Source organism: Microcebus murinus, chromosome 13, assembly GCF_040939455.1.
Source record: "Microcebus murinus isolate Inina chromosome 13, M.murinus_Inina_mat1.0, whole genome shotgun sequence".
NCBI lineage: Eukaryota > Metazoa > Chordata > Mammalia > Primates > Cheirogaleidae > Microcebus > Microcebus murinus.
Window position 1 is genome coordinate 128,317 of NC_134116.1, and position 23,709 is coordinate 152,025.

General features: G+C 62.7%; 6 pseudogenes; all 6 read left to right on the forward strand.

Moving 5' to 3' along the window:
- Positions 1–1,426: 1,426 nt before the first annotated feature.
- On the forward strand, positions 1,427–1,545 carry LOC142875066 (uncharacterized; annotated as a pseudogene).
- Positions 1,546–5,390: 3,845 nt separating this feature from the next.
- Positions 5,391–5,509, forward strand: LOC142875067 (uncharacterized; annotated as a pseudogene).
- A 3,841-nt stretch (positions 5,510–9,350) lies between these two features.
- On the forward strand, positions 9,351–9,469 carry LOC142875229 (uncharacterized; annotated as a pseudogene).
- A 3,848-nt stretch (positions 9,470–13,317) lies between these two features.
- Positions 13,318–13,436, forward strand: LOC142875068 (uncharacterized; annotated as a pseudogene).
- Positions 13,437–17,266: 3,830 nt separating this feature from the next.
- Positions 17,267–17,385, forward strand: LOC142875071 (uncharacterized; annotated as a pseudogene).
- Positions 17,386–21,231: 3,846 nt separating this feature from the next.
- On the forward strand, positions 21,232–21,350 carry LOC142875072 (uncharacterized; annotated as a pseudogene).
- The last annotated feature ends 2,359 nt before the right edge of the window (positions 21,351–23,709 follow it).

The window sequence follows — 23,709 nt, forward strand, 5'->3', positions numbered from 1 at the left end:
TTCTCTTGCGGGTGACTCTTTAAGGTCTGGCCCCTGGATGGAGGGGCACCAGGAGTAGAGGAGCAGGAAGGGGAAGGGGGTGGCCATGCGAGGGGACACTTTCAGGCCAAGTCCCAGCTTCAGTCTGATCCTCCTGGGAACCCCGGGGTGGACATCACACCTCCTGGTTGCCCCGCTCTGAGACAAGGAGCCGGGCTTCGCATTCCCACAGCAGCCAGTCGTGGGCTGAGGACACCTGGGGCGTTGGGAACTCCCTGGCTTCTCCTTGGTTTAACATCTGGAGCTGCTTGTGAATCGTGCCGCCACACACACCCGAGTGCAGGTGTCTTCTGCACAGACTGCGGGCCTCGCTCTTCTGAATGCCGCTAGCTCGCGACCCACCCACGGGTGAACCTGGTCAGGGTACTTTCTCTCAGGGGCAGACTCTGATCCGGGCGGGCTACCGGTGTCTCTGTTTGCTCCTTTCTTTCTTCCACTTCGGGAAAGGCTTCCTTACTGGGTGTGGAAATCTCCTATGCCTTTCCTCGCCTATTCTGTCAGCTCTAAAATTCTCTTTCGGTTGCCACCCTCACAGATGGATTAGGAAACTCTTTGCGGTGCACTCATTAGTGAAATGACCTCAATGACGCTGGAATCCAATATCTAATCGCCAATTTTTAGCGAGTCCACACGCCAGGGTGGTCGGGGTCCAATGCAGCCCCGGCCAGGCCCAGGCCCCTTGGACTGGGCCACAGGAGGACACAGAGGAGGGTCCCGGCCCCCACGGTAGGTAGAGGTGCGGGCAGTTCTCCAAGGGCTTGGGTGTTTTCCAGAGGGAGGAGATGGAGGGGACTGATTTCTTCAGCGCCCCACAAACCACCCCACCCCACCCATGGGACACATCCCGAGAGAGAGAGAGACGCCCCATACACTGGCTCCCCTCCCCCGTGCGCTGTGCCCCAGCCCTGGCCCGGGGGAATAGGCGGCCGCCGGGCCACAGGGTGGGGGGCGCAGCTGAAAGGGGTTGTGGGGGAGGGCCGCCCCTGGCTGGGGTCAAAGGGCGAGCGCCCCGCCCCTCCCGCCCGTGCGCAGTCAGCGGCCCCGGCGCGCTGGGGGTGGGGGGCGGGGAGGTGAAGGAGGCCAGGCGAGGAGAGGAGGGGGGCTGGAAGGGCTCCACCTTGGCGGGTCCAGCCGTGGAGGCGCATCTTGTGTGAGTGTGAGTGAGTGAGTGCGTGTGAGTGTGAGTGTGTGTGTATACAGAGACAGCCCCCAACCCCGGCCCGCCGCTCCCTGCCCGCCCCGCCTGTCACCCCCGTCCCTCGGAGCCCGCGGGACCCGGCCGGCGAACTCAACAGGCCCGACCCGGCGCGGGGCCTGGGGCGGGAGGAGGCGGCGGGGAAGCGCAGAGAGGCTCGGCTTCTTGAGCGGGGCAGGGGCGCCCTCCGCCGTCCACGGCCACACCACCCCGAACGCGCCCGATCCCGTCTGGTCTCGGAAGCTAAGCAGGGTCGGGCCTGGTTAGAACTTGGATGGGAGACCGCCCGGGAATACCGGGTGCCGTAGGCTTCTTCTTTTTTTTTTTTTTTGCCTCTGGTTCTGTCGCGTTTCTGGGAGTGCGGGGGCGGCCCGGGGTGGGGGTGACCCCCACCCTCAGCGCCCGCCGGCCGCGGTGCCTGGCGCCCCAGCCCGCACCGTGGGGCCTCCTCTTGTCCCGAGCCGTGACACCGCCGCCACGCGGCAGCATGCGTGGCTTCTGGACTGTCAGGTCTCAGACCAAAGGTCTGCTCTGTGGGAGCCGACACGCTGGAGGAAACCTTGAGAGTCTGAGAGGGGAGGGAGTTCCAGAAGAAGGCCAGGATGTCATTTTGAGGGAGTATGTGACCAGAACTCCTCCCGTTGCTTTTGGGGTTCTATGGGCTACACGTAGGAATCTTTGGTGGTGGCACCTGATGTTCGGGGATCCGGAGTCACACCCAGACCTGCTCCACAGGCCTCCTTTTACTTTTCTCTTCGGATTCATTTTTTTTTTTTTTTTTTTTTTGAGACAGAGTCTCGGTTTGTTGCCCAGGCTAGAGTGAGTGCCGTGGCGTCAGCCTAGCTCACAGCAACTTCAAACTCCTGGGCTCGAGTGATCCTTCTGCCTCAGCCTCCCGGGTAGCTGGGACTGCAGGCATGCGCCACCATGCCCCGCTAATTTTTTATATATATATCAGTTGGCCAATTAATTTCTTTCTATTTATAGTAGAGACGGGGTCTCGCTCTTGCTCAGGCTGGTTTTGAACTCCTGACCTTGAGCAATCCGCCCGCCTCGGCCTCCCAAGAGCTAGGATTACAGGCGTGAGCCACAGCGCCCGGCCGGATTCATTATTTTTAAAAAGTGTCTCTTATCTCTATTATTGCATTTACTTTTCTCTCTCTTTTCAAGCAGATGATGGGAGTCCAAGTATTAAGGTGACATGTGTTGCCCGTGCCCCCCTCCCCCCCCCCCGTGTTCTTATTCATTTACCCCTCATGTTGTTCCAGCATATTGTGGGGGCACCAATGTTAAGGACGGGTGCGTTGCCCTCTCCCAGCCTCCCCCCTCGGGTCAGAGCTTCAAGTGCGCCCATCCCCCAGTCGGTGCGTACCCACCCCATTCCTAATGGATGTGTATGCCCATCCCCTCCCCCCACCCGCCCGACACCCACCCGAAGAAGGTGATTCCTCTGTGTCCACTTAGGTGTCCATCGGTTCGTACCCATTTGCTGGTGAGCGCGAGCACGTGGTGCTCGTGTGTCCATTCTTGGGATACTTGGCTTACTGGAACGGGTTCCAGCTCTGGCCAGGAGAACCACGAGAGGTGCCCCCTCACCGCTGCTCCTCACAGCCGAATAGCACTCCGTGGTGTCCACGCGCCACATTTTATTTACCCACTCGTGGGTCGATGGGCACTCGGGTGGCTTCCAGGTCTTTGCGATTGTGACTTGTGCCCTGACACTAACCCTAACCCTTACCCAGCCCGTCTCCTCCACGGCCCCTGCCTGACTGACTCCTTCCCGCCCGGCCTATCACCTGTCACCGTCCTCTGCCCCTGCCTGACACGCTCCTCCCCGCCCGGGCCGTCACCGTCCTCGGCCCCTGCCTGACGGGGCTCCTCCGTCGCCTGGGCCTTCCAAGGGCTTGGTGTGGACGCTGGTTCCAGGACGCCCTCCCAGGAACCCGGTAGCAGGGCGGCCGCAGCGTCTCGCGCAACCCAACCGTCCGCCGGCTGGCCGCCGTGGCTAAGTGGCCTGCGGGGGACGTGCTCCCGCTGTGCCGTGGGGGCCCAGCCTGGTGTCTTCTCTGAGGCCCCGCGGCTGCCGCTCCCCGCAAGGGGAGAGCCGCGGAGGTGGGGACCGCCTCCTCATGGGGACGTACACCCAGCTCTCCACGTCGGATTCCGGGGCTCTCTGTCCTGCCAGAAGGCCCAGCTGGCCTGCGGGTCCTCAGAGTGGCAAAAACATCCGAAAACTGAGATTGAGGGTCCGGTGGGTGTCTGCACTTTTGTGCTGGGCACCCCAGGGAGGCCCGGGGGCTGGCTGGACAACGCGGTCTGCTGGGCTGGGGGGGGGGTTTGGAGGAGCAACTGATGCCCTTTGCACTTTGGGTAGCAAGTGTCTGAGGTGTCTCTGGGCCTTGTGCCATGTGGGGGCGGGGGCGGAGGCGGGGTGGGAGGAGGAGGAGGAGGAGGAGGAGGAGGAGGAGGAGGTGGGAAGGGCCGTGGCCTGCAGTCGTGTTCCCCGGGGTGGCACAGCATGTGGCTTCTTCCACGGGCTGCTTGGCCTGGGCTCCCTGCACCTGGGCCTTTGGAGGACTGGCCCTGTGCTTGCCAACACTTCCTGCAGGGACCCAGAGCTGGGAGGTTGCATCTCTCAGCCCTGGGTCGGGCAGAGCCCCAGCGGGCCATGCCCACAACCTCTCTCAGCAGGGGTCCCCCAGAAGGCTCCTTTGGGACCAGGATTCTCTTGCGGGTGACTCTTTAAGGTCTGGCCCCTGGATGGAGGGGCACCAGGAGTAGAGGAGCAGGAAGGGGAAGGGGGTGGCCATGCGAGGGGACACTTTCAGGCCAAGTCCCAGCTTCAGTCTGATCCTCCTGGGAACCCCGGGGTGGACATCACACCTCCTGGTTGCCCCGCTCTGAGACAAGGAGCCGGGCTTCGCATTGCCACAGCAGCCAGTCGTGGGCTGAGGACACCTGGGGCGTTGGGAACTCCCTGGCTTCTCCTTGGTTTAACATCTGGAGCTGCTTGTGAATCGTGCCGCCACACACACCCGAGTGCAGGTGTCTTCTGCACAGACTGCGGGCCTCGCTCTTCTGAATGCCGCTAGCTCGCGACCCACCCACGGGTGAACCTGGTCAGGGTGCTTTCTCTCAGGGGCAGACTCTGATCCGGGCGGGCTACCGGTGTCTCTGTTTGCTCCTTTCTTTCTTCCACTTCGGGAAAGGCTTCCTTACTGGGTGTGGAAATCTCCTATGCCTTTCCTCGCCTATTCTGTCAGCTCTAAAATTCTCTTTCGGTTGCCACCCTCACAGATGGATTAGGAAACTCTTTGCGGTGCACTCATTAGTGAAATGACCTCAATGACGCTGGAATCCAATATCTAATCGCCAATTTTTAGCGAGTCCACACGCCAGGGTGGTCGGGGTCCAATGCAGCCCCGGCCAGGCCCAGGCCCCTTGGACTGGGCCACAGGAGGACACAGAGGAGGGTCCCGGCCCCCACGGTAGGTAGAGGTGCGGGCAGTTCTCCAAGGGCTTGGGTGTTTTCCAGAGGGAGGAGATGGAGGGGACTGATTTCTTCAGCGCCCCACAAACCACGCCACCCCACCCCACCCATGGGACACATCCCGAGAGAGAGAGAGAGACGCCCCATACACTGGCTCCCCTCCCCCGTGCGCTGTGCCCCAGCCCTGGCCCGGGGGAATAGGCGGCCGCCGGGCCACAGGGTGGGGGGCGCAGCTGAAAGGGGTTGTGGGGGAGGGCCGCCCCTGGCTGGGGTCAAAGGGCGAGCGCCCCGCCCCTCCCGCCCGTGCGCAGTCAGCGGCCCCGGCGCGCTGGGGGTGGGGGGCGGGGAGGTGAAGGAGGCCAGGCGAGGAGAGGAGGGGGGCTGGAAGGGCTCCACCTTGGCGGGTCCAGCCGTGGAGGCGCATCTTGTGTGAGTGTGAGTGAGTGAGTGCGTGTGAGTGTGAGTGTGTGTGTATACAGAGACAGCCCCCAACCCCGGCCCGCCGCTCCCTGCCCGCCCCGCCTGTCACCCCCGTCCCTCGGAGCCCGCGGGACGCGGCCGGCGAACTCAACAGGCCCGACCCGGCGCGGGGCCTGGGGCGGGAGGAGGCGGCGGGGAAGCGCAGAGAGGCTCGGCTTCTTGAGCGGGGCAGGGGCGCCCTCCGCCGTCCACGGCCACACCACCCCGAACGCGCCCGATCCCGTCTGGTCTCGGAAGCTAAGCAGGGTCGGGCCTGGTTAGAACTTGGATGGGAGACCGCCCGGGAATACCGGGTGCCGTAGGCTTCTTCTTTTTTTTTTTTTTTGCCTCTGGTTCTGTCGCGTTTCTGGGAGTGCGGGGGCGGCCCGGGGTGGGGGTGACCCCCACCCTCAGCGCCCGCCGGCCGCGGTGCCTGGCGCCCCAGCCCGCACCGTGGGGCCTCCTCTTGTCCCGAGCCGTGACACCGCCGCCACGCGGCAGCATGCGTGGCTTCTGGACTGTCAGGTCTCAGACCAAAGGTCTGCTCTGTGGGAGCCGACACGCTGGAGGAAACCTTGAGAGTCTGAGAGGGGAGGGAGTTCCAGAAGAAGGCCAGGATGTCATTTTGAGGGAGTATGTGACCAGAACTCCTCCCGTTGCTTTTGGGGTTCTATGGGCTACACGTAGGAATCTTTGGTGGTGGCACCTGATGTTCGGGGATCCGGAGTCACACCCAGACCTGCTCCACAGGCCTCCTTTTACTTTTCTCTTCGGATTCATTTTTTTTTTTTTTTTTTTTGAGACAGAGTCTCGGTTTGTTGCCCAGGCTAGAGTGAGTGCCGTGGCGTCAGCCTAGCTCACAGCAACTTCAAACTCCTGGGCTCGAGTGATCCTTCTGCCTCAGCCTCCCGGGTAGCTGGGACTGCAGGCATGCGCCACCATGCCCCGCTAATTTTTTATATATATATCAGTTGGCCAATTAATTTCTTTCTATTTATAGTAGAGACGGGGTCTCGCTCTTGCTCAGGCTGGTTTTGAACTCCTGACCTTGAGCAATCCGCCCGCCTCGGCCTCCCAAGAGCTAGGATTACAGGCGTGAGCCACAGCGCCCGGCCGGATTCATTATTTTTAAAAAGTGTCTCTTATCTCTATTATTGCATTTACTTTTCTCTCTCTTTTCAAGCAGATGATGGGAGTCCAAGTATTAAGGTGACATGTGTTGCCCGTGCCCCCCTCCCCCCCCCCCGTGTTCTTATTCATTTACCCCTCATGTTGTTCCAGCATATTGTGGGGGCACCAATGTTAAGGACGGGTGCGTTGCCCTCTCCCAGCCTCCCCCCTCGGGTCAGAGCTTCAAGTGCGCCCATCCCCCAGTCGGTGCGTACCCACCCCATTCCTAATGGATGTGTATGCCCATCCCCTCCCCCCACCCGCCCGACACCCACCCGAAGAAGGTGATTCCTCTGTGTCCACTTAGGTGTCCATCGGTTCGTACCCATTTGCTGGTGAGCGCGAGCACGTGGTGCTCGTGTGTCCATTCTTGGGATACTTGGCTTACTGGAACGGGTTCCAGCTCTGGCCAGGAGAACCACGAGAGGTGCCCCCTCACCGCTGCTCCTCATAGCCGAATAGCACTCCGTGGTGTCCACGCGCCACATTTTATTTACCCACTCGTGGGTCGATGGGCACTCGGGTGGCTTCCAGGTCTTTGCGATTGTGACTTGTGCCCTGACACTAACCCTAACCCTTACCCAGCCCGTCTCCTCCACGGCCCCTGCCTGACTGACTCCTTCCCGCCCGGCCTATCACCTGTCACCGTCCTCTGCCCCTGCCTGACACGCTCCTCCCCGCCCGGGCCGTCACCGTCCTCGGCCCCTGCCTGACGGGGCTCCTCCGTCGCCTGGGCCTTCCAAGGGCTTGGTGTGGACGCTGGTTCCAGGACGCCCTCCCAGGAACCCGGTAGCAGGGCGGCCGCAGCGTCTCGCGCAACCCAACCGTCCGCCGGCTGGCCGCCGTGGCTAAGTGGCCTGCGGGGGACGTGCTCCCGCTGTGCCGTGGGGGCCCAGCCTGGTGTCTTCTCTGAGGCCCCGCGGCTGCCGCTCCCCGCAAGGGGAGAGCCGCGGAGGTGGGGACCGCCTCCTCATGGGGACGTACACCCAGCTCTCCACGTCGGATTCCGGGGCTCTCTGTCCTGCCAGAAGGCCCAGCTGGCCTGCGGGTCCTCAGAGTGGCAAAAACATCCGAAAACTGAGATTGAGGGTCCGGTGGGTGTCTGCACTTTTGTGCTGGGCACCCCAGGGAGGCCCGGGGGCTGGCTGGACAACGCGGTCTGCTGGGCTGGGGGGGGGGTTTGGAGGAGCAACTGATGCCCTTTGCACTTTGGGTAGCAAGTGTCTGAGGTGTCTCTGGGCCCTGTGCCATGTGGGGGCGGGGGCGGAGGCGGGGTGGGAGGAGGAGGAGGAGGAGGAGGAGGAGGAGGAGGAGGTGGGAAGGGCCGTGGCCTGCAGTCGTGTTCCCCGGGGTGGCACAGCATGTGGCTTCTTCCACAGGCTGCTTGGCCTGGGCTCCCTGCACCTGGGCCTTTGGAGGACTGGCCCTGTGCTTGCCAACACTTCCTGCAGGGACCCAGAGCTGGGAGGTTGCATCTCTCAGCCCTGGGTCGGGCAGAGCCCCAGCGGGCCATGCCCACAACCTCTCTCAGCAGGGGTCCCCCAGAAGGCTCCTTTGGGACCAGGATTCTCTTGCGGGTGACTCTTTAAGGTCTGGCCCCTGGATGGAGGGGCACCAGGAGTAGAGGAGCAGGAAGGGGAAGGGGGTGGCCATGCGAGGGGACACTTTCAGGCCAAGTCCCAGCTTCAGTCTGATCCTCCTGGGAACCCCGGGGTGGACATCACACCTCCTGGTTGCCCCGCTCTGAGACAAGGAGCCGGGCTTCGCATTGCCACAGCAGCCAGTCGTGGGCTGAGGACACCTGGGGCGTTGGGAACTCCCTGGCTTCTCCTTGGTTTAACATCTGGAGCTGCTTGTGAATCGTGCCGCCACACACACCCGAGTGCAGGTGTCTTCTGCACAGACTGCGGGCCTCGCTCTTCTGAATGCCGCTAGCTCGCGACCCACCCACGGGTGAACCTGGTCAGGGTACTTTCTCTCAGGGGCAGACTCTGATCCGGGCGGGCTACCGGTGTCTCTGTTTGCTCCTTTCTTTCTTCCACTTCGGGAAAGGCTTCCTTACTGGGTGTGGAAATCTCCTATGCCTTTCCTCGCCTATTCTGTCAGCTCTAAAATTCTCTTTCGGTTGCCACCCTCACAGATGGATTAGGAAACTCTTTGCGGTGCACTCATTAGTGAAATGACCTCAATGACGCTGGAATCCAATATCTAATCGCCAATTTTTAGCGAGTCCACACGCCAGGGTGGTCGGGGTCCAATGCAGCCCCGGCCAGGCCCAGGCCCCTTGGACTGGGCCACAGGAGGACACAGAGGAGGGTCCCGGCCCCCACGGTAGGTAGAGGTGCGGGCAGTTCTCCAAGGGCTTGGGTGTTTTCCAGAGGGAGGAGATGGAGGGGACTGATTTCTTCAGCGCCCCACAAACCACGCCACCCCACCCCACCCTTGGGACACATCCCGAGAGAGAGAGAGACGCCCCATACACTGGCTCCCCTCCCCCGTGCGCTGTGCCCCAGCCCTGGCCCGGGGGAATAGGCGGCCGCCGGGCCACAGGGTGGGGGGCGCAGCTGAAAGGGGTTGTGGGGGAGGGCCGCCCCTGGCTGGGGTCAAAGGGCGAGCGCCCCGCCCCTCCCGCCCGTGCGCAGTCAGCGGCCCCGGCGCGCTGGGGGTGGGGGGCGGGGAGGTGAAGGAGGCCAGGCGAGGAGAGGAGGGGGGCTGGAAGGGCTCCACCTTGGCGGGTCCAGCCGTGGAGGCGCATCTTGTGTGAGTGTGAGTGAGTGAGTGCGTGTGAGTGTGAGTGTGTGTGTATACAGAGACAGCCCCCAACCCCGGCCCGCCGCTCCCTGCCCGCCCCGCCTGTCACCCCCGTCCCTCGGAGCCCGCGGGACGCGGCCGGCGAACTCAACAGGCCCGACCCGGCGCGGGGCCTGGGGCGGGAGGAGGCGGCGGGGAAGCGCAGAGAGGCTCGGCTTCTTGAGCGGGGCAGGGGCGCCCTCCGCCGTCCACGGCCACACCACCCCGAACGCGCCCGATCCCGTCTGGTCTCGGAAGCTAAGCAGGCTCGGGCCTGGTTAGAACTTGGATGGGAGACCGCCCGGGAATACCGGGTGCCGTAGGCTTCTTCTTTTTTTTTTTTTTTGCCTCTGGTTCTGTCGCGTTTCTGGGAGTGCGGGGGCGGCCCGGGGTGGGGGTGACCCCCACCCTCAGCGCCCGCCGGCCGCGGTGCCTGGCGCCCCAGCCCGCACCGTGGGGCCTCCTCTTGTCCCGAGCCGTGACACCGCCGCCACGCGGCAGCATGCGTGGCTTCTGGACTGTCAGGTCTCAGACCAAAGGTCTGCTCTGTGGGAGCCGACACGCTGGAGGAAACCTTGAGAGTCTGAGAGGGGAGGGAGTTCCAGAAGAAGGCCAGGATGTCATTTTGAGGGAGTATGTGACCAGAACTCCTCCCGTTGCTTTTGGGGTTCTATGGGCTACACGTAGGAATCTTTGGTGGTGGCACCTGATGTTCGGGGATCCGGAGTCACACCCAGACCTGCTCCACAGGCCTCCTTTTACTTTTCTCTTCGGATTCATTTTTTTTTTTTTTTTTTTTTTTGAGACAGAGTCTCGGTTTGTTGCCCAGGCTAGAGTGAGTGCCGTGGCGTCAGCCTAGCTCACAGCAACTTCAAACTCCTGGGCTCGAGTGATCCTTCTGCCTCAGCCTCCCGGGTAGCTGGGACTGCAGGCATGCGCCACCATGCCCCGCTAATTTTTTATATATATATCAGTTGGCCAATTAATTTCTTTCTATTTATAGTAGAGACGGGGTCTCGCTCTTGCTCAGGCTGGTTTTGAACTCCTGACCTTGAGCAATCCGCCCGCCTCGGCCTCCCAAGAGCTAGGATTACAGGCGTGAGCCACAGCGCCCGGCCGGATTCATTATTTTTAAAAAGTGTCTCTTATCTCTATTATTGCATTTACTTTTCTCTCTCTTTTCAAGCAGATGATGGGAGTCCAAGTATTAAGGTGACATGTGTTGCCCGTGCCCCCCTCCCCCCCCCCGTGTTCTTATTCATTTACCCCTCATGTTGTTCCAGCATATTGTGGGGGCACCAATGTTAAGGACGGGTGCGTTGCCCTCTCCCAGCCTCCCCCCTCGGGTCAGAGCTTCAAGTGCGCCCATCCCCCAGTCGGTGCGTACCCACCCCATTCCTAATGGATGTGTATGCCCATCCCCTCCCCCCACCCGCCCGACACCCACCCGAAGAAGGTGATTCCTCTGTGTCCACTTAGGTGTCCATCGGTTCGTACCCATTTGCTGGTGAGCGCGAGCACGTGGTGCTCGTGTGTCCATTCTTGGGATACTTGGCTTACTGGAACGGGTTCCAGCTCTGGCCAGGAGAACCACGAGAGGTGCCCCCTCACCGCTGCTCCTCATAGCCGAATAGCACTCCGTGGTGTCCACGCGCCACATTTTATTTACCCACTCGTGGGTCGATGGGCACTCGGGTGGCTTCCAGGTCTTTGCGATTGTGACTTGTGCCCTGACACTAACCCTAACCCTTACCCAGCCCGTCTCCTCCACGGCCCCTGCCTGACTGACTCCTTCCCGCCCGGCCTATCACCTGTCACCGTCCTCTGCCCCTGCCTGACACGCTCCTCCCCGCCCGGGCCGTCACCGTCCTCGGCCCCTGCCTGACGGGGCTCCTCCGTCGCCTGGGCCTTCCAAGGGCTTGGTGTGGACGCTGGTTCCAGGACGCCCTCCCAGGAACCCGGTAGCAGGGCGGCCGCAGCGTCTCGCGCAACCCAACCGTCCGCCGGCTGGCCGCCGTGGCTAAGTGGCCTGCGGGGGACGTGCTCCCGCTGTGCCGTGGGGGCCCAGCCTGGTGTCTTCTCTGAGGCCCCGCGGCTGCCGCTCCCCGCAAGGGGAGAGCCGCGGAGGTGGGGACCGCCTCCTCATGGGGACGTACACCCAGCTCTCCACGTCGGATTCCGGGGCTCTCTGTCCTGCCAGAAGGCCCAGCTGGCCTGCGGGTCCTCAGAGTGGCAAAAACATCCGAAAACTGAGATTGAGGGTCCGGTGGGTGTCTGCACTTTTGTGCTGGGCACCCCAGGGAGGCCCGGGGGCTGGCTGGACAACGCGGTCTGCTGGGCTGGGGGGGGGTTTGGAGGAGCAACTGATGCCCTTTGCACTTTGGGTAGCAAGTGTCTGAGGTGTCTCTGGGCCCTGTGCCATGTGGGGGTGGGGGCGGAGGCGGGGTGGGAGGAGGAGGAGGAGGAGGAGGAGGAGGAGGAGGAGGAGGAGGTGGGAAGGGCCGTGGCCTGCAGTCGTGTTCCCCGGGGTGGCACAGCATGTGGCTTCTTCCACAGGCTGCTTGGCCTGGGCTCCCTGCACCTGGGCCTTTGGAGGACTGGCCCTGTGCTTGCCAACACTTCCTGCAGGGACCCAGAGCTGGGAGGTTGCATCTCTCAGCCCTGGGTCGGGCAGAGCCCCAGCGGGCCATGCCCACAACCTCTCTCAGCAGGGGTCCCCCAGAAGGCTCCTTTGGGACCAGGATTCTCTTGCGGGTGACTCTTTAAGGTCTGGCCCCTGGATGGAGGGGCACCAGGAGTAGAGGAGCAGGAAGGGGAAGGGGGTGGCCATGCGAGGGGACACTTTCAGGCCAAGTCCCAGCTTCAGTCTGATCCTCCTGGGAACCCCGGGGTGGACATCACACCTCCTGGTTGCCCCGCTCTGAGACAAGGAGCCGGGCTTCGCATTCCCACAGCAGCCAGTCGTGGGCTGAGGACACCTGGGGCGTTGGGAACTCCCTGGCTTCTCCTTGGTTTAACATCTGGAGCTGCTTGTGAATCGTGCCGCCACACACACCCGAGTGCAGGTGTCTTCTGCACAGACTGCGGGCCTCGCTCTTCTGAATGCCGCTAGCTCGCGACCCACCCACGGGTGAACCTGGTCAGGGTACTTTCTCTCAGGGGCAGACTCTGATCCGGGCGGGCTACCGGTGTCTCTGTTTGCTCCTTTCTTTCTTCCACTTCGGGAAAGGCTTCCTTACTGGGTGTGGAAATCTCCTATGCCTTTCCTCGCCTATTCTGTCAGCTCTAAAATTCTCTTTCGGTTGCCACCCTCACAGATGGATTAGGAAACTCTTTGCGGTGCACTCATTAGTGAAATGACCTCAATGACGCTGGAATCCAATATCTAATCGCCAATTTTTAGCGAGTCCACACGCCAGGGTGGTCGGGGTCCAATGCAGCCCCGGCCAGGCCCAGGCCCCTTGGACTGGGCCACAGGAGGACACAGAGGAGGGTCCCGGCCCCCACGGTAGGTAGAGGTGCGGGCAGTTCTCCAAGGGCTTGGGTGTTTTCCAGAGGGAGGAGATGGAGGGGACTGATTTCTTCAGCGCCCCACAAACCACGCCACCCCACCCCACCCATGGGACACATCCCGAGAGAGAGAGAGACGCCCCATACACTGGCTCCCCTCCCCCGTGCGCTGTGCCCCAGCCCTGGCCCGGGGGAATAGGCGGCCGCCGGGCCACAGGGTGGGGGGCGCAGCTGAAAGGGGTTGTGGGGGAGGGCCGCCCCTGGCTGGGGTCAAAGGGCGAGCGCCCCGCCCCTCCCGCCCGTGCGCAGTCAGCGGCCCCGGCGCGCTGGGGGTGGGGGGCGGGGAGGTGAAGGAGGCCAGGCGAGGAGAGGAGGGGGGCTGGAAGGGCTCCACCTTGGCGGGTCCAGCCGTGGAGGCGCATCTTGTGTGAGTGTGAGTGAGTGAGTGCGTGTGAGTGTGAGTGTGTGTGTATACAGAGACAGCCCCCAACCCCGGCCCGCCGCTCCCTGCCCGCCCCGCCTGTCACCCCCGTCCCTCGGAGCCCGCGGGACGCGGCCTGCGAACTCAACAGGCCCGACCCGGCGCGGGGCCTGGGGCGGGAGGAGGCGGCGGGGAAGCGCAGAGAGGCTCGGCTTCTTGAGCGGGGCAGGGGCGCCCTCCGCCGTCCACGGCCACACCACCCCGAACGCGCCCGATCCCGTCTGGTCTCGGAAGCTAAGCAGGGTCGGGCCTGGTTAGAACTTGGATGGGAGACCGCCCGGGAATACCGGGTGCCGTAGGCTTCTTCTTTTTTTTTTTTTTTGCCTCTGGTTCTGTCGCGTTTCTGGGAGTGCGGGGGCGGCCCGGGGTGGGGGTGACCCCCACCCTCAGCGCCCGCCGGCCGCGGTGCCTGGCGCCCCAGCCCGCACCGTGGGGCCTCCTCTTGTCCCGAGCCGTGACACCGCCGCCACGCGGCAGCATGCGTGGCTTCTGGACTGTCAGGTCTCAGACCAAAGGTCTGCTCTGTGGGAGCCGACACGCTGGAGGAAACCTTGAGAGTCTGAGAGGGGAGGGAGTTCCAGAAGAAGGCCAGGATGTCATTTTGAGGGAGTATGTGACCAGAACTCCTCCCGTTGCTTTTGGGGTTCTATGGGCTACACGTAGGAATCTTTGGTGGTGGCACCTGATGTTCGGGGATCCGGAGTCACACCCAGACCTGCTCCACAGGCCTCCTTTTACTTTTCTCTTCGGATTCATTTTTTTTTTTTTTTTTTGAGACAGAGTCTCGGTTTGTTGCCCAGGCTAGAGTGAGTGCCGTGGCGTCAGCCTAGCTCACAGCAACTTCAAACTCCTGGGCTCGAGTGATCCTTCTGCCTCAGCCTCCCGGGTAGCTGGGACTGCAGGCATGCGCCACCATGCCCCGCTAATTTTTTATATATATATCAGTTGGCCAATTAATTTCTTTCTATTTATAGTAGAGACGGGGTCTCGCTCTTGCTCAGGCTGGTTTTGAACTCCTGACCTTGAGCAATCCGCCCGCCTCGGCCTCCCAAGAGCTAGGATTACAGGCGTGAGCCACAGCGCCCGGCCGGATTCATTATTTTTAAAAAGTGTCTCTTATCTCTATTATTGCATTTACTTTTCTCTCTCTTTTCAAGCAGATGATGGGAGTCCAAGTATTAAGGTGACATGTGTTGCCCGTGCCCCCCTCCCCCCCCGTGTTCTTATTCATTTACCCCTCATGTTGTTCCAGCATATTGTGGGGGCACCAATGTTAAGGACGGGTGCGTTGCCCTCTCCCAGCCTCCCCCCTCGGGTCAGAGCTTCAAGTGCGCCCATCCCCCAGTCGGTGCGTACCCACCCCATTCCTAATGGATGTGTATGCCCATCCCCTCCCCCCACCCGCCCGACACCCACCCGAAGAAGGTGATTCCTCTGTGTCCACTTAGGTGTCCATCGGTTCGTACCCATTTGCTGGTGAGCGCGAGCACGTGGTGCTCGTGTGTCCATTCTTGGGATACTTGGCTTACTGGAACGGGTTCCAGCTCTGGCCAGGAGAACCACGAGAGGTGCCCCCTCACCGCTGCTCCTCATAGCCGAATAGCACTCCGTGGTGTCCACGCGCCACATTTTATTTACCCACTCGTGGGTCGATGGGCACTCGGGTGGCTTCCAGGTCTTTGCGATTGTGACTTGTGCCCTGACACTAACCCTAACCCTTACCCAGCCCGTCTCCTCCACGGCCCCTGCCTGACTGACTCCTTCCCGCCCGGCCTATCACCTGTCACCGTCCTCTGCCCCTGCCTGACACGCTCCTCCCCGCCCGGGCCGTCACCGTCCTCGGCCCCTGCCTGACGGGGCTCCTCCGTCGCCTGGGCCTTCCAAGGGCTTGGTGTGGACGCTGGTTCCAGGACGCCCTCCCAGGAACCCGGTAGCAGGGCGGCCGCAGCGTCTCGCGCAACCCAACCGTCCGCCGGCTGGCCGCCGTGGCTAAGTGGCCTGCGGGGGACGTGCTCCCGCTGTGCCGTGGGGGCCCAGCCTGGTGTCTTCTCTGAGGCCCCGCGGCTGCCGCTCCCCGCAAGGGGAGAGCCGCGGAGGTGGGGACCGCCTCCTCATGGGGACGTACACCCAGCTCTCCACGTCGGATTCCGGGGCTCTCTGTCCTGCCAGAAGGCCCAGCTGGCCTGCGGGTCCTCAGAGTGGCAAAAACATCCGAAAACTGAGATTGAGGGTCCGGTGGGTGTCTGCACTTTTGTGCTGGGCACCCCAGGGAGGCCCGGGGGCTGGCTGGACAACGCGGTCTGCTGGGCTGGGGGGGGGTTTGGAGGAGCAACTGATGCCCTTTGCACTTTGGGTAGCAAGTGTCTGAGGTGTCTCTGGGCCCTGTGCCATGTGGGGGCGGGGGCGGAGGCGGGGTGGGAGGAGGAGGAGGAGGAGGAGGAGGAGGAGGAGGAGGTGGGAAGGGCCGTGGCCTGCAGTCGTGTTCCCCGGGGTGGCACAGCATGTGGCTTCTTCCACAGGCTGCTTGGCCTGGGCTCCCTGCACCTGGGCCTTTGGAGGACTGGCCCTGTGCTTGCCAACACTTCCTGCAGGGACCCAGAGCTGGGAGGTTGCATCTCTCAGCCCTGGGTCGGGCAGAGCCCCAGCGGGCCATGCCCACAACCTCTTTCAGCAGGGGTCCCCCAGAAGGCTCCTTTGGGACCAGGATTCTCTTGCGGGTGACTCTTTAAGGTCTGGCCCCTGGATGGAGGGGCACCAGGAGTAGAGGAGCAGGAAGGGGAAGGGGGTGGCCATGCGAGGGGACACTTTCAGGCCAAGTCCCAGCTTCAGTCTGATCCTCCTGGGAACCCCGGGGTGGACATCACACCTCCTGGTTGCCCCGCTCTGAGACAAGGAGCCGGGCTTCGCATTCCCACAGCAGCCAGTCGTGGGCTGAGGACACCTGGGGCGTTGGGAACTCCCTGGCTTCTCCTTGGTTTAACATCTGGAGCTGCTTGTGAATCGTGCCGCCACACACACCCGAGTGCAGGTGTCTTCTGCACAGACTGCGGGCCTCGCTCTTCTGAATGCCGCTAGCTCGCGACCCACCCACGGGTGAACCTGGTCAGGGTACTTTCTCTCAGGGGCAGACTCTGATCCGGGCGGGCTACCGGTGTCTCTGTTTGCTCCTTTCTTTCTTCCACTTCGGGAAAGGCTTCCTTACTGGGTGTGGAAATCTCCTATGCCTTTCCTCGCCTATTCTGTCAGCTCTAAAATTCTCTTTCGGTTGCCACCCTCACAGATGGATTAGGAAACTCTTTGCGGTGCACTCATTAGTGAAATGACCTCAATGACGCTGGAATCCAATATCTAATCGCCAATTTTTAGCGAGTCCACACGCCAGGGTGGTCGGGGTCCAATGCAGCCCCGGCCAGGCCCAGGCCCCTTGGACTGGGCCACAGGAGGACACAGAGGAGGGTCCCGGCCCCCACGGTAGGTAGAGGTGCGGGCAGTTCTCCAAGGGCTTGGGTGTTTTCCAGAGGGAGGAGATGGAGGGGACTGATTTCTTCAGCGCCCCACAAACCACCCCACCCCACCCATGGGACACATCCCGAGAGAGAGAGAGACGCCCCATACACTGGCTCCCCTCCCCCGTGCGCTGTGCCCCAGCCCTGGCCCGGGGGAATAGGCGGCCGCCGGGCCACAGGGTGGGGGGCGCAGCTGAAAGGGGTTGTGGGGGAGGGCCGCCCCTGGCTGGGGTCAAAGGGCGAGCGCCCCGCCCCTCCCGCCCGTGCGCAGTCAGCGGCCCCGGCGCGCTGGGGGTGGGGGGCGGGGAGGTGAAGGAGGCCAGGCGAGGAGAGGAGGGGGGCTGGAAGGGCTCCACCTTGGCGGGTCCAGCCGTGGAGGCGCATCTTGTGTGAGTGTGAGTGAGTGAGTGCGTGTGAGTGTGAGTGTGTGTGTATACAGAGACAGCCCCCAACCCCGGCCCGCCGCTCCCTGCCCGCCCCGCCTGTCACCCCCGTCCCTCGGAGCCCGCGGGACCCGGCCGGCGAACTCAACAGGCCCGACCCGGCGCGGGGCCTGGGGCGGGAGGAGGCGGCGGGGAAGCGCAGAGAGGCTCGGCTTCTTGAGCGGGGCAGGGGCGCCCTCCGCCGTCCACGGCCACACCACCCCGAACGCGCCCGATCCCGTCTGGTCTCGGAAGCTAAGCAGGGTCGGGCCTGGTTAGAACTTGGATGGGAGACCGCCCGGGAATACCGGGTGCCGTAGGCTTCTTCTTTTTTTTTTTTTTTGCCTCTGGTTCTGTCGCGTTTCTGGGAGTGCGGGGGCGGCCCGGGGTGGGGGTGACCCCCACCCTCAGCGCCCGCCGGCCGCGGTGCCTGGCGCCCCAGCCCGCACCGTGGGGCCTCCTCTTGTCCCGAGCCGTGACACCGCCGCCACGCGGCAGCATGCGTGGCTTCTGGACTGTCAGGTCTCAGACCAAAGGTCTGCTCTGTGGGAGCCGACACGCTGGAGGAAACCTTGAGAGTCTGAGAGGGGAGGGAGTTCCAGAAGAAGGCCAGGATGTCATTTTGAGGGAGTATGTGACCAGAACTCCTCCCGTTGCTTTTGGGGTTCTATGGGCTACACGTAGGAATCTTTGGTGGTGGCACCTGATGTTCGGGGATCCGGAGTCACACCCAGACCTGCTCCACAGGCCTCCTTTTACTTTTCTCTTCGGATTCATTTTTTTTTTTTTTTTTTTTTTTGAGACAGAGTCTCGGTTTGTTGCCCAGGCTAGAGTGAGTGCCGTGGCGTCAGCCTAGCTCACAGCAACTTCAAACTCCTGGGCTCGAGTGATCCTTCTGCCTCAGCCTCCCGGGTAGCTGGGACTGCAGGCATGCGCCACCATGCCCCGCTAATTTTTTATATATATATCAGTTGGCCAATTAATTTCTTTCTATTTATAGTAGAGACGGGGTCTCGCTCTTGCTCAGGCTGGTTTTGAACTCCTGACCTTGAGCAATCCGCCCGCCTCGGCCTCCCAAGAGCTAGGATTACAGGCGTGAGCCACAGCGCCCGGCCGGATTCATTATTTTTAAAAAGTGTCTCTTATCTCTATTATTGCATTTACTTTTCTCTCTCTTTTCAAGCAGATGATGGGAGTCCAAGTATTAAGGTGACATGTGTTGCCCGTGCCCCCCTCCCCCCCCCCCGTGTTCTTATTCATTTACCCCTCATGTTGTTCCAGCATATTGTGGGGGCACCAATGTTAAGGACGGGTGCGTTGCCCTCTCCCAGCCTCCCCCCTCGGGTCAGAGCTTCAAGTGCGCCCATCCCCCAGTCGGTGCGTACCCACCCCATTCCTAATGGATGTGTATGCCCATCCCCTCCCCCCACCCGCCCGACACCCACCCGAAGAAGGTGATTCCTCTGTGTCCACTTAGGTGTCCATCGGTTCGTACCCATTTGCTGGTGAGCGCGAGCACGTGGTGCTCGTGTGTCCATTCTTGGGATACTTGGCTTACTGGAACGGGTTCCAGCTCTGGCCAGGAGAACCACGAGAGGTGCCCCCTCACCGCTGCTCCTCACAGCCGAATAGCACTCCGTGGTGTCCACGCGCCACATTTTATTTACCCACTCGTGGGTCGATGGGCACTCGGGTGGCTTCCAGGTCTTTGCGATTGTGACTTGTGCCCTGACACTAACCCTAACCCTTACCCAGCCCGTCTCCTCCACGGCCCCTGCCTGACTGACTCCTTCCCGCCCGGCCTATCACCTGTCACCGTCCTCTGCCCCTGCCTGACACGCTCCTCCCCGCCCGGGCCGTCACCGTCCTCGGCCCCTGCCTGACGGGGCTCCTCCGTCGCCTGGGCCTTCCAAGGGCTTGGTGTGGACGCTGGTTCCAGGACGCCCTCCCAGGAACCCGGTAGCAGGGCGGCCGCAGCGTCTCGCGCAACCCAACCGTCCGCCGGCTGGCCGCCGTGGCTAAGTGGCCTGCGGGGGACGTGCTCCCGCTGTGCCGTGGGGGCCCAGCCTGGTGTCTTCTCTGAGGCCCCGCGGCTGCCGCTCCCCGCAAGGGGAGAGCCGCGGAGGTGGGGACCGCCTCCTCATGGGGACGTACACCCAGCTCTCCACGTCGGATTCCGGGGCTCTCTGTCCTGCCAGAAGGCCCAGCTGGCCTGCGGGTCCTCAGAGTGGCAAAAACATCCGAAAACTGAGATTGAGGGTCCGGTGGGTGTCTGCACTTTTGTGCTGGGCACCCCAGGGAGGCCCGGGGGCTGGCTGGACAACGCGGTCTGCTGGGCTGGGGGGGGGGTTTGGAGGAGCAACTGATGCCCTTTGCACTTTGGGTAGCAAGTGTCTGAGGTGTCTCTGGGCCTTGTGCCATGTGGGGGCGGGGGCGGAGGCGGGGTGGGAGGAGGAGGAGGAGGAGGAGGAGGAGGAGGAGGAGGTGGGAAGGGCCGTGGCCTGCAGTCGTGTTCCCCGGGGTGGCACAGCATGTGGCTTCTTCCACGGGCTGCTTGGCCTGGGCTCCCTGCACCTGGGCCTTTGGAGGACTGGCCCTGTGCTTGCCAACACTTCCTGCAGGGACCCAGAGCTGGGAGGTTGCATCTCTCAGCCCTGGGTCGGGCAGAGCCCCAGCGGGCCATGCCCACAACCTCTCTCAGCAGGGGTCCCCCAGAAGGCTCCTTTGGGACCAGGATTCTCTTGCGGGTGACTCTTTAAGGTCTGGCCCCTGGATGGAGGGGCACCAGGAGTAGAGGAGCAGGAAGGGGAAGGGGGTGGCCATGCGAGGGGACACTTTCAGGCCAAGTCCCAGCTTCAGTCTGATCCTCCTGGGAACCCCGGGGTGGACATCACACCTCCTGGTTGCCCCGCTCTGAGACAAGGAGCCGGGCTTCGCATTCCCACAGCAGCCAGTCGTGGGCTGAGGACACCTGGGGCGTTGGGAACTCCCTGGCTTCTCCTTGGTTTAACATCTGGAGCTGCTTGTGAATTGTGCCGCCACACACACCCGAGTGCAGGTGTCTTCTGCACAGACTGCGGGCCTCGCTCTTCTGAATGCCGCTAGCTCGCGACCCACCCACGGGTGAACCTGGTCAGGGTGCTTTCTCTCAGGGGCAGACTCTGATCCGGGCGGGCTACCGGTGTCTCTGTTTGCTCCTTTCTTTCTTCCACTTCGGGAAAGGCTTCCTTACTGGGTGTGGAAATCTCCTATGCCTTTCCTCGCCTATTCTGTCAGCTCTAAAATTCTCTTTCGGTTGCCACCCTCACAGATGGATTAGGAAACTCTTTGCGGTGCACTCATTAGTGAAATGACCTCAATGACGCTGGAATCCAATATCTAATCGCCAATTTTTAGCGAGTCCACACGCCAGGGTGGTCGGGGTCCAATGCAGCCCCGGCCAGGCCCAGGCCCCTTGGACTGGGCCACAGGAGGACACAGAGGAGGGTCCCGGCCCCCACGGTAGGTAGAGGTGCGGGCAGTTCTCCAAGGGCTTGGGTGTTTTCCAGAGGGAGGAGATGGAGGGGACTGATTTCTTCAGCGCCCCACAAACCACGCCACCCCACCCCACCCATGGGACACATCCCGAGAGAGAGAGAGAGACGCCCCATACACTGGCTCCCCTCCCCCGTGCGCTGTGCCCCAGCCCTGGCCCGGGGGAATAGGCGGCCGCCGGGCCACAGGGTGGGGGGCGCAGCTGAAAGGGGTTGTGGGGGAGGGCCGCCCCTGGCTGGGGTCAAAGGGCGAGCGCCCCGCCCCTCCCGCCCGTGCGCAGTCAGCGGCCCCGGCGCGCTGGGGGTGGGGGGCGGGGAGGTGAAGGAGGCCAGGCGAGGAGAGGAGGGGGGCTGGAAGGGCTCCACCTTGGCGGGTCCAGCCGTGGAGGCGCATCTTGTGTGAGTGTGAGTGAGTGAGTGCGTGTGAGTGTGAGTGTGTGTGTATACAGAGACAGCCCCCAACCCCGGCCCGCCGCTCCCTGCCCGCCCCGCCTGTCACCCCCGTCCCTCGGAGCCCGCGGGACCCGGCCGGCGAACTCAACAGGCCCGACCCGGCGCGGGGCCTGGGGCGGGAGGAGGCGGCGGGGAAGCGCAGAGAGGCTCGGCTTCTTGAGCGGGGCAGGGGCGCCCTCCGCCGTCCACGGCCACACCACCCCGAACGCGCCCGATCCCGTCTGGTCTCGGAAGCTAAGCAGGGTCGGGCCTGGTTAGAACTTGGATGGGAGACCGCCCGGGAATACCGGGTGCCGTAGGCTTCTTCTTTTTTTTTTTTTTTGCCTCTGGTTCTGTCGCGTTTCTGGGAGTGCGGGGGCGGCCCGGGGTGGGGGTGACCCCCACCCTCAGCGCCCGCCGGCCGCGGTGCCTGGCGCCCCAGCCCGCACCGTGGGGCCTCCTCTTGTCCCGAGCCGTGACACCGCCGCCACGCGGCAGCATGCGTGGCTTCTGGACTGTCAGGTCTCAGACCAAAGGTCTGCTCTGTTGGAGCCGACACGCTGGAGGAAACCTTGAGAGTCTGAGAGGGGAGGGAGTTCCAGAAGAAGGCCAGGATGTCATTTTGAGGGAGTATGTGACCAGAACTCCTCCCGTTGCTTTTGGGGTTCTATGGGCTACACGTAGGAATCTTTGGTGGTGGCACCTGATGTTCGGGGATCCGGAGTCACACCCAGACCTGCTCCACAGGCCTCCTTTTACTTTTCTCTTCGGATTCATTTTTTTTTTTTTTTTTTTTTTTGAGACAGAGTCTCGGTTTGTTGCCCAGGCTAGAGTGAGTGCCGTGGCGTCAGCCTAGCTCACAGCAACTTCAAACTCCTGGGCTCGAGTGATCCTTCTGCCTCAGCCTCCCGGGTAGCTGGGACTGCAGGCATGCGCCACCATGCCCCGCTAATTTTTTATATATATATCAGTTGGCCAATTAATTTCTTTCTATTTATAGTAGAGACGGGGTCTCGCTCTTGCTCAGGCTGGTTTTGAACTCCTGACCTTGAGCAATCCGCCCGCCTCGGCCTCCCAAGAGCTAGGATTACAGGCGTGAGCCACAGCGCCCGGCCGGATTCATTATTTTTAAAAAGTGTCTCTTATCTCTATTATTGCATTTACTTTTCTCTCTCTTTTCAAGCAGATGATGGGAGTCCAAGTATTAAGGTGACATGTGTTGCCCGTGCCCCCCTCCCCCCCCCGTGTTCTTATTCATTTACCCCTCATGTTGTTCCAGCATATTGTGGGGGCACCAATGTTAAGGACGGGTGCGTTGCCCTCTCCCAGCCTCCCCCCTCGGGTCAGAGCTTCAAGTGCGCCCATCCCCCAGTCGGTGCGTACCCACCCCATTCCTAATGGATGTGTATGCCCATCCCCTCCCCCCACCCGCCCGACACCCACCCGAAGAAGGTGATTCCTCTGTGTCCACTTAGGTGTCCATCGGTTCGTACCCATTTGCTGGTGAGCGCGAGCACGTGGTGCTCGTGTGTCCATTCTTGGGATACTTGGCTTACTGGAACGGGTTCCAGCTCTGGCCAGGAGAACCACGAGAGGTGCCCCCTCACCGCTGCTCCTCATAGCCGAATAGCACTCCGTGGTGTCCACGCGCCACATTTTATTTACCCACTCGTGGGTCGATGGGCACTCGGGTGGCTTCCAGGTCTTTGCGATTGTGACTTGTGCCCTGACACTAACCCTAACCCTTACCCAGCCCGTCTCCTCCACGGCCCCTGCCTGACTGACTCCTTCCCGCCCGGCCTATCACCTGTCACCGTCCTCTGCCCCTGCCTGACACGCTCCTCCCCGCCCGGGCCGTCACCGTCCTCGGCCCCTGCCTGACGGGGCTCCTCCGTCGCCTGGGCCTTCCAAGGGCTTGGTGTGGACGCTGGTTCCAGGACGCCCTCCCAGGAACCCGGTAGCAGGGCGGCCGCAGCGTCTCGCGCAACCCAACCGTCCGCCGGCTGGCCGCCGTGGCTAAGTGGCCTGCGGGGGACGTGCTCCCGCTGTGCCGTGGGGGCCCAGCCTGGTGTCTTCTCTGAGGCCCCGCGGCTGCCGCTCCCCGCAAGGGGAGAGCCGCGGAGGTGGGGACCGCCTCCTCATGGGGACGTACACCCAGCTCTCCACGTCGGATTCCGGGGCTCTCTGTCCTGCCAGAAGGCCCAGCTGGCCTGCGGGTCCTCAGAGTGGCAAAAACATCCGAAAACTGAGATTGAGGGTCCGGTGGGTGTCTGCACTTTTGTGCTGGGCACCCCAGGGAGGCCCGGGGGCTGGCTGGACAACGCGGTCTGCTGGGCTGGGGGGGGGGTTTGGAGGAGCAACTGATGCCCTTTGCACTTTGGGTAGCAAGTGTCTGAGGTGTCTCTGGGCCCTGTGCCATGTGGGGGCGGGGGCGGAGGCGGGGTGGGAGGAGGAGGAGGAGGAGGAGGAGGAGGAGGAGGAGGTGGGAAGGGCCGTGGCCTGCAGTCGTGTTCCCCGGGGTGGCACAGCATGTGGCTTCTTCCACGGGCTGCTTGGCCTGGGCTCCCTGCACCTGGGCCTTTGGAGGACTGGCCCTGTGCTTGCCAACACTTCCTGCAGGGACCCAGAGCTGGGAGGTTGCATCTCTCAGCCCTGGGTCGGGCAGAGCCCCAGCGGGCCATG